Here is a 14,283-nt window from a genome sequence, read left to right as displayed (position 1 = left end):
TTCTCCAATTTTGGAACTCCTCTGTCGAAGGTGTTTGAGAAAGTCAAGTCAGTAGGTTGCAACCGCTAGCACCAAGACCACCTCTCGAACCTCTACCTAAGAACTTAAATCGTAGTGCTTACTATAAGTTTCACCAAGGCAATGGTCACACCACCGACTAATGTCTACGGTTGAGATATGAAATTCGAAACCTTATTGATGAAGGCAAGGTTATAGATCTTGAGAAATCTAGGCCAAGCACAAGAACCAATCCATTGCTAAACTTTCGCAATATTCCACCTCCTAAGAATTTATACATGGTTGAGTCTGGTAAGACTCCCAAGGATGTGATGGTCGAATTTGAGGAGGAGGAAGAAGACAAGGAGAGAGAGCTTCTATTGGAACAGATTTATATCACCGTCTTAAATTTGTGGGATGCAGTGATGAGGAATGGTTAAACCATGATGAAGAGTGGGTTGGAAGTGAGGATGATTTATTCGTGAATCCCATTACTCTTGATGTTTGGAGTAGCGAGGATGAAAAAGAAGCCAGAAATGTGAACCATATGACCTGTAGCGGTTGAGTTTACCAGCCGGATATGATAAAGGTGAGAGCAAAAAATGAAAAACCAAGCCCATCAGTAGTACCTAAAATCGATGCTGAAGACGATGCACTGATCAAGCAGTTAAAGAGAACCCAAGCTAATATGAGCATGTGGTTTTTGATCGTCTCATCCAACAAGCATCGAGAGACTTTGCTTAAGGCCATGGTTGAGATTTCGGTCTCGTCATCAACTTCCACCACTTATTTTGTAGGGTTGGTCTAACATAACTCCCTTATAATCACATTGTCTGATGATGAGCTCCCTCCTAAGGGTAGGAATCACACCAAAGTCTTGTTGTTAAAGCTGAAGTGAGAGGTAGGGTGACGAGTAATGTCATGATTGATGATGGCTCAGCTTTGAATGTATGTCCATTAAAGCTTCTGTCAAAGTTCAAGTTGGAGGTATCAGATTTGGAACCTTCAGATGTTGTCATCTGGGCTTACAATGATTCGAAGAGACAAGTAGAGGGTATATTCAATACTGTTATGAAGGTGTGGTTGATTGAGAAAGAGATAAAATTCATTGTGATAGACATCCCCTAACTTTTGCCCTGCTACTTAGGCACCTATAGTACCACTCATTGGGAGGTGCGCCATCTACGCTACACTAAAAAACCAAGTTTCCATTCAATTGTGAGGTTATTACCATTCCAGCTGCCAATGAGAAGAGTGTAGCCGCATTAAATATTGACAAATAGGTCATTCTCCCATGGACTGGCTTTGAAATAGCAGTCCTGAGTGCTGACATGGGGCCGTTGTCCCCAACATCATGAAGAAGATAAACTTTGAAGAAGGGAAAGGATTGGGAAAGGACCAGGAGGGTATCACTAAGTTACCAAATATTCACACCTAGAGGCACCGCCTAGGCTTGGGTTTCAAATATGGAAGCACTCCAATAAAAACACTCGGCTGGTTAGATATGGATGGATGTTTCATTTTTTCAAGTGAGCATTCCTCTCCATGTCTACCAATAGTGCCTTTAAGCACAATGAAAAGATATACCAAGGCCTAGAGATTTTTGCAGATGTCATTAATATCCTGGCAGTAGAGCCCAGAGGACCAGCACTTGAGAAGGAAGAGCTTGACAAAAAGAGAGAAAAAGAATAAGAACAAAAGGGGATTGAAGGGCCAAAGGTGGCCGAGGAAGAGGACAAGAAGGAGGAGTGAGGATGCGCGATTTTTCCCAAAAGTTTATAAAGAATTAAATCGAATGGGCTCGGTTCATTTTATTTAGTAAATCAATTTTCTTTATTAACCCATTCGTTAATCCTCTAAAAAGGTTCTCTTACTTTAATAAGAGTTTTATTTGGAGTCGTCACCCTTATTAAGGAAAAACTACTCGAATTAGTCGATTCTTTGGAATTGACTAATTCGATTTTAAACTAGAGATGGGGTCTGGGAGTTAGGTATGAAATGGGAAGGTATTAGGCACCCATTTTGCTCGGCTAAATCGGCCTTCTCATTGTCGAAAGATTAAAATGATTAATAATAAAATTAACTCTTAATTGAGATGTAGAGTGGTTTTAATGCAATTTTTGGAAAACATGTCGTTCATGCAAGTTATTGCAAGCATAGTAAACATGAAATATAACACATTCATGAAGAAAGGGGGAGGCAAAAAGAGGTACAAACCATCCTAATTATTACAATCTACCCTCACCCCTTCAAATTTCTCAAACCCAATCTATTTATTACAAATAAGCTCTTTAATGAGATCCGTTAAGATCTCTTTACATTTTGCAATAACAAACAATAGAACATAATAAGAAATAGACATCCAAACAAACAACATAACAACAAAGATGAATAATATTCCCAGAACTAAAGATCATACAACCCAACCAACCAACAATCACACACTCATAGGAATGGAGAAAGGATGCATGAACCAAATAAGAACTTGATGAATAAGGGGTTAGCAAAACTTAAACATAAAAGCATTAAATTAAAGAGCATAAGATTAAACAAAAGAAATGTAAAGTACTTGTAATGTAAAGAGCATTAATTAAAAGACGAGAAATTAAATGGTTAATCAAGATTTAAGCTCATGATTTTGAGGTTCATAAAAGGATGATGAAAAAATTCATCAATCACAGCTCTCAACCTTGTTTTATTGTTTATTTGATCCATTTGTAACCAAACAAACGTCCCAAACCCTTTAAGGTCGGAGCTAGGTCATTGGATGTCCGAGAAAGGGACATTTATTGAGCTTTTAACATTCTAGACCTCTTAAATGAAGGGCCTTGCACCACATGGATGTGGTGTGCGCACCATTTATTGAGCTAGGTCATGTGGCTCGAGCCATAGGCTTGTGGTGCACATCACACATAGTGGCTTGTGCCACTGGCGTAGGCAGTGCGCCACAACGACACAGAGAGCCTTTATTGGTTGATCCTCGATTTTCCTCTCAGCCACACCCAATAAAGGTGTTCAAATCACTGAAAAAAAGAAAGAAAAAGGTGTAGGAATGAAGCTAAGGTTCTTAGAAACTACCTTTGAGGATTTTTAGAAGATTAGTTCAAAAGTGGATGAAGAAACCCAAACAACTTGGCTCTCGACCCAATAGTCCGAAATCCGAGATTAGATGTGTGTTTTTAGAAAGATTGATTGCAACCTACTCAAATTCTTTTTAGAAAACTTTTCTCTCTTAACCCAAATTAATATGACTTGTTATAGATTTTAGGTTAAGGGAGTTTTTAGAGAAAAATTTATAAGAGTTTGTCTTAGCAATCAAAAAATCGTCCCCTTTGGCTCATCCCCCAATGTCTATTTATAGACATTTGAGGGTGAGATGGCCTCATCTAGTGTTGACGTGGCAAAAAATTCCATTGTCTTGCCCCGTAACAGGACCGGGCTCACTTTTACTCAAATTGACCAGATGGCACACAAAATGAGGCAGTATAATAGGAAGTGTATTAGGAGGGACCGACGCGCTTCCCGAGCCCTGTTTCATCGCAAAACGCCTGGTGACCTGAAAAGTAAAAATTGTTAAACACATAGATAATCTCAGCCACGAACCATTGGTCCGAAAACTGGAGTGATCAGGAATCCCGATCCAATTTTATACAATAAAATGGTGTATCATCATTGAATCTTTTAGGGGCGAAATTTGAGCGTTTACAATTATATTTCTAGTAGCCCATACCAATGCTAAGCAAGTTCTTTCAATCAGGTTATAATCTGTTCATTTGGAAGAGGTTTTTTGCTCAAGTAGTATACTGCCTTCTCAATACCTACTTCATCAGCTTGTGCTAAAATGGCACCAATTCCAGCTTCTTCCACTATCAAGTATAGATTAATGATTTCCCAGGCTTCAGGAGGCATAAAACTAGGGGACTTGACAAATATTCCTTAATTTTATCAAAAGCTATCTAGTAGTGATCATTCCACTATACTGGTTGATCTTTCCTTAAAAGCTTAAAGATTGGATCATATACTATAGACAATTTTGATATGAACCTACTGATATACTGAATCTTTCCCAGAAAGCTTTTCACTTGCTTTTCTATCTTGGGCGGCTCCATCTCTTGAATACTCAATTCCTCTAGGTCCTACTATGAACCCTAGCACTTTTCTGGAAGTTACCTCGAACGTACACTTTTTCAGGTTCAACTATAGCTTGTATTTAATCACTCTATCCATGAACGTCTCTAAGGCTTTTCCGAAGTCTTAGTCATGACAATCATATCATCTATATGCACCTCTAATTCCTTATGGATCATATCATAAAGTAATGTAGTTGCCATCCTTTAGCAAGTAGCCCCGAGATTCTTCAAGCCAAACAACATAACCTGACAACAGAAAGTACCAAACTCTGTCACAAATGCTGTCTTGACCTTGTCCAATAATACAATAAGAATTTGGTTATACCCTGTAAACCCATCCATAATGAAGTAGCATCCCATCATAGCTGCGTTATCAAACAAAATATCAATATGAGGGAGAGGAAAATCATCCTTTGGTGATGCTTTGTTCAGATCCCTGTAGTCGACACACATTCCGACCCTTCCATCTTTCTTAGGAACTAGGACTATATTTGCTAGCCATTCTGGATAGTGAACCACTTCTAGAAACCTTGCATCTATCTGCTTGATCACTTCCTTTTTAATCTTCTCGGCCCATTATGGTCTCAACTTCTTCTCTTCTATTTCACTGGCTTGGCTCCAGGATACAAAGGAATTGTGTGCTCAGTGATAGATCTATCTATCCTTGACATGTCCTCATAACTCCATACAAAGGCTTCCTTTTTGTCCATGAGTAGACGTTGAAATTTTATGTTTAACTCTGGCATTAGGTTTAGCCCAATTAATAGAATTCATGGATTATCTTTTGTGCCAATATTCAATTTAAGCATGCATGATGAGTTAATGTCAAATATGTGCATGTGCTTATCTACTCAATGAATGGAACCATTAGGAAAGTCATCAAACAAGTAAACAAAATTAAAGTTCATTTCATTAAATAACATGGACAATTCATTACAATCAGACTCATCTGTAACAGAAATAATCACATCAGAAGAGGCTGCAGCTTCTTTAAAGTTTTCCTTGATACAGGCCCTTATTGCTTTCAAACTTGGTCAGCAGGGTTCTCTTCCTCTTTGTTAGCGCTCGCCTTCTCTTTATTGCTTTCTACCTCTTCTTTCATTTTAGCAGCTTGTCCCTCTCTTTGTTCTTCTTTCTTCTCTTCCTCCTAGGCTGCTTGTGGCCCTTCAACCCCTTTCTTGGGTTCTTTTTCTCCATCTTCCTTCTCTTTCTTAGATTTTAGCTCCCATGCTTTGGGCTTGACTGCCAAGATGTTAATTACATCTACAAAGATCTCCAAACTTGGGTATGTTTTCCCCTTTATGTTCAAATGGCTCTATTGGAAGACATGGAGAGGAATGCTTACTCGAACGGACGAAATGACCATCCATGTCCAACCAACCATATGTATTCAATGTTGTGCTCTCAATTTTATACCTCAAGCCCGTCCGATTTCTCTGAGTGTGTATTTCAGGTAGCTCTATGATGCCTTGTTGATTCTTTCTAAACCCTTTCCCTTCTTCATAATTCATCCTATTCATGATGTTGGAGATAGTGGGCCCTATGTCAGTGTTAAGTACAATAATTTGAAAATCGGTCTATGAGAGGATTACTTGCCTGTCCATATTGAGCGTAGCTACACTCCTTTCACTAGTAGCAGGAATGGTGACGACTTCACCATTGAAAAGGAAATTTTATCTTCTGGTGTAGCATTGATGTTACTCCTCCTAAGGAATGGTACCATGGGTGCCCCAAGACTAGGGCGAATGTTGGGAGGATGTCAATTACAATAAATTTGATCTCCTTTTCTATCGGCCCCACCTTGACCATAGTCTTGAAAATGCCCTCCACCTGCCTTTTGGAGTCATCATATGCTCTAATCACAATATCATAAGGTTCCAAATGAGAAAATTCCATCTTGAACTTGGAAAGCAGGTTTAACGAACACACATTCACGACTGACCCATCATCAATCATCATATTACTAGTAACTCTTCCTCTGACCTCAGCCTTCATAAATAGTGCTTTGGTATGATTCCTTTCTTCAAGAGGAAGTTCATCATCAGAAAAGGTGATAGTGAGGGGATTATGCTGAACCAACCTTACAAAATCGGCCGAAGAGATGGATGATGAAACAAGAATCTCCACCATCGCTTTCAGTAGAGCTTTACGGTGTTTCTTTGGTGATACTAGTAGGTTCTATATGCTTACATTTGCATGGATTCTCTTCATCTGTTTAATTAGAGCATCGTCTTTAGTTTCTGTTTTTGGCACACCCGATGAGCTTACCTTTTCCTTTTCTTCCCGAGGCTTGATCATATCTGGCTGATAGATCCGACCATTTTGGGCATGTGATTCACAACTTTTGCTTCCTCTTCTTCCTCGCTACTTCATATATCTAGAGTAATGGGATGTATAATTACCTCATCATCACTTCCATCCATGCTCGTTCGGTTTGATCCAACCATTCTTCATCATTGTCACAGACATTCAAAACCATAACATAAATTTGTTCTAACAGTATCTCCCTCTCCTTTTCCTTCTCCTCTTCCTCAAATTCAGCTAACACCTCCTCGTGAGTCTTTCCATACTCAACCATATATAAGTTCTTAGGAGGCAGCACGTTTTGAAAATTAAGAAGCGGATTAGTCCTCGTGCTAGGCTTTGACTTTTCTGGATCAGTTACTGTACCATCCTCTATTAGATTCTAGATCTCATGCCTTAAATGCAAGCAGTTATCAGTGTTCTAGCCCTTACTTTGATGGAAGTGACAATAAGCATTTTAATCATAATTCTTTGGCAAAATTGTTGGAGGAGGTCTTAGTGCAAGCGGTCGCAATAGATCCATCAATTTCACTTTCTCAAATAATGTGGTCTTGGCTAACGAACTTGACCCTTAAAAACTAAACTTACTGAAACTTCCGGCATGGTTCCCATACTTCTTGTCTTCTCTAATCTTGTCCTTGATGGCAGTCCCCACCTCATATACTTGTGAAAACTCATTTAGTGGCACATAATATAGCTTCTCAGGGAAAATTAGCAAAGTCCCCTTGATAAATATCTTGATTTGCTCCTTGGTATCCAGACGGTTCCTTATTTACGTGACCTTGTTTCTCCACCTAGCCATGTAATCTATTAAGGTCTCATCTTGTTTTCCCATAGTTGCTTCCAAATCCCTCAAATTAACGCTCATTTAAAGGTTGTAAGCATACTCTTTAAGGAAAACCGTTGTGAGCTCATTCCAATCTTTTCTTATCTTCTTTTCAAGATTGTAATACCAAGTTTGGGCAAATCCTGTTAAGGACATCGGGAACATTTTCAGAATTTCCCTTGATGGTAGACCCGTCAATTTCATGATCGACTTGTATTGAATGAGGTGCACCTTCGGGTCATCATTTCCATCATACTTTGCCACTTTTGGCATCTTGTAAGTCATGGGTGTAGTTTGCTTCAACTCCAACTCTTCATCATCATCATCATCAATGTCAATGTGTTGGTCCATTGCTTTGGACTTCATGAATACATGCAACTTTCTCGAGCTTTTTATCAAGCCTGTCAAACTTTTCTGATACCACTGGCTCTGGCTCGGGATACTTTGTCAGTAGGTTCTTTGAGAAAAAAAACTTCATTTTGCCAAGTGTCATCGATATGCTCCTTTCTTTCAAACTCAACTCCAGGCTCTTCATCTTCAATAACAACTTGCTCTTTACCATTATCGGTTTGTAGGAGCTTCTTGAGGCTAGATGCCACCATTTTTTCAATCATCTTCTCAATATCAGACAGAGGAACACTAGTCTTAGCCATTTTATCAGCAGAAGTAGAGGCTAAAACTGACAAATCTGTTTGAACTGGGGAGTATTCAATCTTAAAGCGGGAGCCTGAAGAACCCGTAGGTGCAAAATCAGGAAAATCAGGGGGTTTGAATGATCTTCAACTCTAACTAGGCTTTTGTCTACTCTTAACCAGCTAGCTTCTTGTGGAGCTTTATCTTTGTGAGGCACAATCTTGACTACATAAAATAATTATTAGCAAACACACCATGATGCATGTATGCTTGAATGAATGAATATGAAGTGGCATACAGCAATGCAAACATACATTCATAACATCGTGAGATGCAACTAATGCTATATTCCATCGTGGTTTTATCACAGCTAATCAAATCCAAAGTCGAAAAAAGGCTCTTGAGAACTGTTAGGAGCAAAACGTGCCCTATTTTACAGCCAAAAATTCATAGTGACCTTATTGTTATTTTCTTATTTTTTTTATCCCTTACTTTTTGCCTCAAGTGTGATAATACTTTAGTAGGGTTCTTTATTTATATACAGTTGAGATGTTTTTCTTTCTTTTCTATTTATTCTTTTTTCATCAATAATATTTGGCTTAAAAATAGACTCTTTCCTTATTATCCAAAAAGTGGACCTTTTACATTAATTGTTCCTTTGAGGCCCTAACTAAATATTTACAATTCTTAAACCTCAAAGCCTAAGAGGTTTGATATAGCTTCGGATCCTCTAGAGTGAAGTGTCTAATTTCCACAAGGCGATTAGCGATATTGAGCATGAGCATGAAACGTGCCTCCATGCCATGGAAGAGAGCATGGCTTCAAGTTGCGCTTACTTTATTTCAAGCAAGAGTTGATGAGCCTCTTCTAATTGGGCTTCCTTCATTGGAGTTGGAATCAGAGGAGCTCTGCTTTTTGGCATTTGGGCTTTGACCTTGTAGTCACTATTGGAAAGAACTCCTTTAGCTCATTTTGCTTCCAATACCTCTCTTAAGTTTTTCACCCTTTGGCGCTTTGATCATCGGGATCGAGCCATGATGGAATATACCTAAATAGCTACAAGAAAATAGGTTAAATGATGTATAAATGAAGCACAACACAATCATAGCAATTACATATAAACAAAAGGGATGGGAGTTGGGAAATGCATGATCTCCAACCTTATATCTCCCACACACGATTCGAGGTCAAAAGTCTTTTCTAAACCCTACGACATATAGGATGGGCCCAAAAACCATCATGGGATTTTGGACAAATGCCTCTCGCATTTATTACATGAATGCTACAGAAAATATTATTAAGGTGTTCCTAAGAGGAAGCAACTAGGGTCAACTACATGAGCTTAGGTCGGGTTTATTAAATCTTGGGTTCCATAAGTGAGAATTGGTTGTTTCCTCCCTTTTGCTTTGGGTCTAAACAAAAGGAGATAATAAATTGTGCTAATTCTTTTGATCTACCAAATGGTACTTCACTTATGGGTGGTGTATATTAGTGGCGGATTCAAATAGTTGAGTAGAGTGTAAGGACCATAACCCCCAATACCACCTTTAGGGTTTGGGGTAGAAAGATTAAGAAGAGATAAATGCATGAATGAATGGTTTTATAGGTTATAATAGACAATGCAGCAATGATGGGTTGCTACTCAATTATGGATGGTTTTATAGGTTATAATTAGACTCTCAGGGCACTATTAGACAAGTCCAAGACAACTTCGTTATAGAGTTCAAAACTTTCTGCTACCGGGTAATGTCGTTTGGCTTAAAGAATTTAGGAGCTACGTATCAAAGGATGGCTACTACACTGTTTCATGACATAATCCACAAAGAGTTAGAGGTTTACATTAATGATATAATTGTCATGACCTGACATGTTTTTTTTCAAGTGTACGGAATCACAAATAAGTAATAAATAGTGAGTAGAGTATCGTTCCCATAAGGATTGTATACCAAGTACCAAAATTATATTAACCTACTATTATTTAAACGAAAAAAAAGGAGAATAATTCTAAAAACAAAAGAAATAAAATAAAGTGATTAAAAAGAACTGAAAAAAGTAATTGTTGAAAAGAAATCAAGGATTAAAAGCTACTAGGGATTTTAAATTCACTTAATTCTATCTGATTTATTCTATTAGTTTGATAATCAATTTTAATTGTTCAAGTAGGGAAAACAACGCTAAAATCACTAAGAACCTCTTCCGATGTATTATTAGCGATTTTAACCCCGTCTAATTACCTATCTTCCAATAGTACAATGAAACATGAATTAAATCATTAAGTTTTATGGTTTGTTTGTGAATTCATAACCTAAGGTCATTAACTTATGAAAATCCCCCATGAGTCAAACCATATAGCTTTCGCATCAAGTTATTATTCTCATGTAATTTATTACCTTTTTTATATCAAAAACTCTTCTCCTGATAGTGATTAATGAAATAAATCAATCCAAAGGAGAAACTCTACCTGGAAGCATTAAGTTCAACAATAAATTATACATTGAACAAAGAAAAGCAAATCTAATATTATAAATTGAAATAGAAATTAAGCTGCATCAAATCCCTAGTATGAGAGTTTAGTTCGACATAGTAATAAATAAAACTCAATTAAACTTGTAAATAATCCCATAAAGAATAATAAACAAAAGGAGAGTTTAGAAAGAAAAACTAGTAGATAATTGGCATGTAGCGCTTCCTTGAATTTTGATCTTTAACTTGATTGTTTGAAGTCTTGTAAAGAGAATGAAAATTATGTAGAAAAAAATAGAACAAGAGATGGAATATACAATGAATGGATTCAACCCCTTAATGTAGCTTATCTCTCTCTTTATGTAGACTTCTTCGGGAACCTCCGACTTCGTTTAGGAAACAAAATCTTAAATGAGGAAGAAATCGTTTAGGGGTAGGAGAAAGATTAGGTTTTGTATTTCTTCCAAATTAGGATTCTCCTAGTGGCTTGATAAATTTTAAGCTTGATTGGCAAGTCAGAGAGTGTTTCATCCAGGTCCATGTAAGCGGCATGGGCTAGAACTGACGTTCTCAGCCCAATGCAAAATCTGGTCTTCAGCACAGGCGTGCTATCTGGCACGGCTTGGACGTGTTAGGCTCTGAGTCCTTAAGGTGGTTACAGCATGGGCCGTGCTTGGATGAGCACGTTTAGAGATTGACAACCTATTGTAGCATGGGCACAGGCATGCTCTCTGGCACGGCTTGGGCGTGCTAGACTCTGAACCTCTATTGAATTTATCTTGAACACAGCACGGGGGTGCTAAATATAACACCCAAGGCTTACCAGCCTCTCTGCTTAAGTACACTCTTTTCCGTATTTTTAGCTGGTTTTCTATAAAAATGCTACAAAATTTTTCAAGATCAAGTGAAATCTGATTCAAGGAAGCTTTAAACAAAAACATAAATAAAACTAAACAAAAACTAAATAAAGTAATTAAAATACTAAAAATCCTAATAAAAACTATATTAAAAATACTATAAAAATAACATCTATCATGACTAAAATGCTAGAGGAGCATCCAGCGGCTCTAGAGCAGTTCATGGACAGAGTGATCAAATACAACCTACAGCTGAATTCGAAGAACTGTGTATTTAGGGTAACTTCAGGAAAAGTGGTAGGATTCATAGTCGGTCCAAAAGGAATAGAGATCGATCAAGACAAGATCAAGGCGATCCAAGAGATGAAGCCACCTAAGACAGAGAACAAGTGAGAATTTTTTTTAGGAAAAATTCAATATATCAGTAGGTTTATATCGAAGTTGTCTATCATATGTGATTCAATTTTGAAGCTCTTAAGGAAAGATCAACCAGTGAAGTGGAATAATCACTGCCCGATAGCTTTTGATAAGATTAAGGAATATTTATCAAGTCTCGAGGTTTTTTGCCCTCCAAAACTAACGAAACCACTAATCTTGTACTTGACAGTGGAAGATGCCGAAATTAGAGCCATGTTAGCACATGTTGATGAAGCGGGTGTTGAGAAGGTAGTGTACTACTTGAGTAAGAAGCTCCTTCCAAATGAATAAAAGTATAACTTGATTGAAAGAACCTATTTAGCAATGGTTTGGGCAACCAGAAAACTTCGACACTACTTTCAATCTTACAAGTTTAAAGCAGTTTCAAGGATGGATCTGGTCAATTATCTGTGTGGAACACCAACACTAGTGGGGAAACTAGCAAGATGGTTAATCCTGGTATCAAAGTTTGACATTGAATATGCCACTAAGAAAAATGTTAAAGGATGAACAGTTGCAGATTTTCTAGCAGCACATCCAGTAGAAGATATTGAGCAGTAGGAAATTGATTTTCCTGATGAACATTTGACCTTGATAGAGAAGAGAGGATGGAAGCTCTACTTTGATGAATCAGCTCATAGTAAAGGGGCTGGTGTAGGCGTCATGTTAGAATCTCTACAAGGAAAAGTTATCACAATGTTAAAGAGGTTGCGATTTGTAGTAATGAATAACATGGCAAAATATGAAGCCTACTTATTTAAGTTAGAAGCTCTAATTATAGTTAAAGCTGAAGAAGTTGAAGTGATTGGAGACTTAAAATTGGTAATCTAGTATGCTAATGGAAATTGGGAAGTCAAGGAAGACAAGTCGAAGCCCTATATTGACTATCTGCACACTATTATTCAGAACTTTAAGAGAGTAACCTTCACACACACAACTAGAGTGAATAATCGATTGACGGATGCATTAGCAAATTTAGCATTAGCTTAGGAAGAGATTTCAGTTATGCCTAAGAAGCCGTTTGTGATGTCTTCAAGTAGTATCCCATGTTATGAAGGAGAAAGGATTATGGAAATAGAGGAAGAGGATCAGCCACGGTTTCATGATGTCCTACAATGGTTGACCTAGAGAGTGTATCCTACTTAGCTACTAGAGATGATAGAAGAGCTATACAGCGTTTGGCTTTCGAATCGTAGTCTTGGACGGTCAATTGTACAAGAGAATGTCAGATGGGGAATTATTGACATGTGTATCGAGGAAAGAAGCTGAAGAGATTATGAAACAGATCCATGCAGGGGTTTGTGGCACTAACATAGCGGAAAAGCATTAGCTAAGAAGATTCTTAGACAAGGATTCTTTTAGTCGACAATGGAAAAGGATTGTATTTCTTTTGTGAAAAGGTGCTTCGAATGCCAAATCCACAGAGACGTGAGTCACATTCCACCTTTAGAATGACGTCCTTCTATTTCAGCATGGCCATTTGCAGCGTGGGGAATAGATATCATTTGTAAAATCTCACCACCAGCTTCCAATGGACATGAATTCATAGTGGTGGTAGTGGATTATTTCTCAGGATGGGTCGAGGTAGAATCTTTTTAAGAACATTGGAGCCAAGCAAATGCCTAAATTCATCAAAAAGAACCTAATATGCAGATATGGAATTCCCCATTATATAGTGATAGATAATGCAGTTCAGTTCCAAGTAGCAGTGAAGACTTTGTTTGAAAAGTATGGAATTGAGCATCATAAATCTTCACCATATCGTCCATAAGCTAATGGGGCAGTGGAAGCTACAAACAAGAACATCAAGAAAATGTTAAGAAAAATGGTAGAAAATTATCGAGATTGGGCAAGCAAGCTATAATATGTTTTGTGGGGCTACAGGACCACCGCCAAATTTGCAAATGGGGCTATTCCTCATTCTTTAGTCTACAGAGTGGAACTCGTGCTACCAACGGAAATAGAGGTGCAGTCCTTGTGCATAATGATGGAATCCAAGATTCTAGAATGCCAATGGGCCGAGAATCATTATCAAGAATTAGCACTCCTAGACGCAAAGAGGCTCAACGCCCGACTAATGGATCAACTGTATAAAAGGAGAATGGCTAAGCACTTCAATAAAAGAGTTCATCCAAAGCTACTCAGAGTAGGAGATTTGGGCCTAAAACAGATGCGGCCACACATTCATGACCCGAGGGGGAAGTTCAAGCCTAACTGGGAAGATCCATTTCTAATCAAAAAAATGTTTTTAAAAGGTGCAGTGAAGCTATTAGACATGGAAGGAAATGAATTTATAAAGCCGGTCAATTTGGATAGACTGAAGAAATTTTATGTATAAATTGAAACGTTTATGGCAAAGCCCAATCAATAAAATTAAGCTTTTGCATTCATATTAAATTTAAAGCCTATTATGTTAAGTTTTTGTTAATGTGCAAATGATGTGAATTTACATTGATGATCTAGAATAGCAAGAAATATATCAAGCATTTTAAGCAAAAGACATTTCATTCATAATAAGTGCATACATTCATATAATGGCACTATTAATAATTTTCTAGTCATTATCATTAGAAAGCAAGATAGATGCATCTACATGCCAAGTCCCAACAGAAATCTAGTAGTCAATAAATCGACCGACTAAGAATCTGCACCAATT

Source organism: Jatropha curcas, chromosome 1 (assembly GCF_041381405.1).
Source record: "Jatropha curcas cultivar XTBG-Jc1 chromosome 1, XTBG_Jcur_1.0, whole genome shotgun sequence".
NCBI classification, from domain to species: Eukaryota; Viridiplantae; Streptophyta; class Magnoliopsida; order Malpighiales; family Euphorbiaceae; genus Jatropha; species Jatropha curcas.
Note: the sequence above shows the minus strand (reverse complement) of the source record.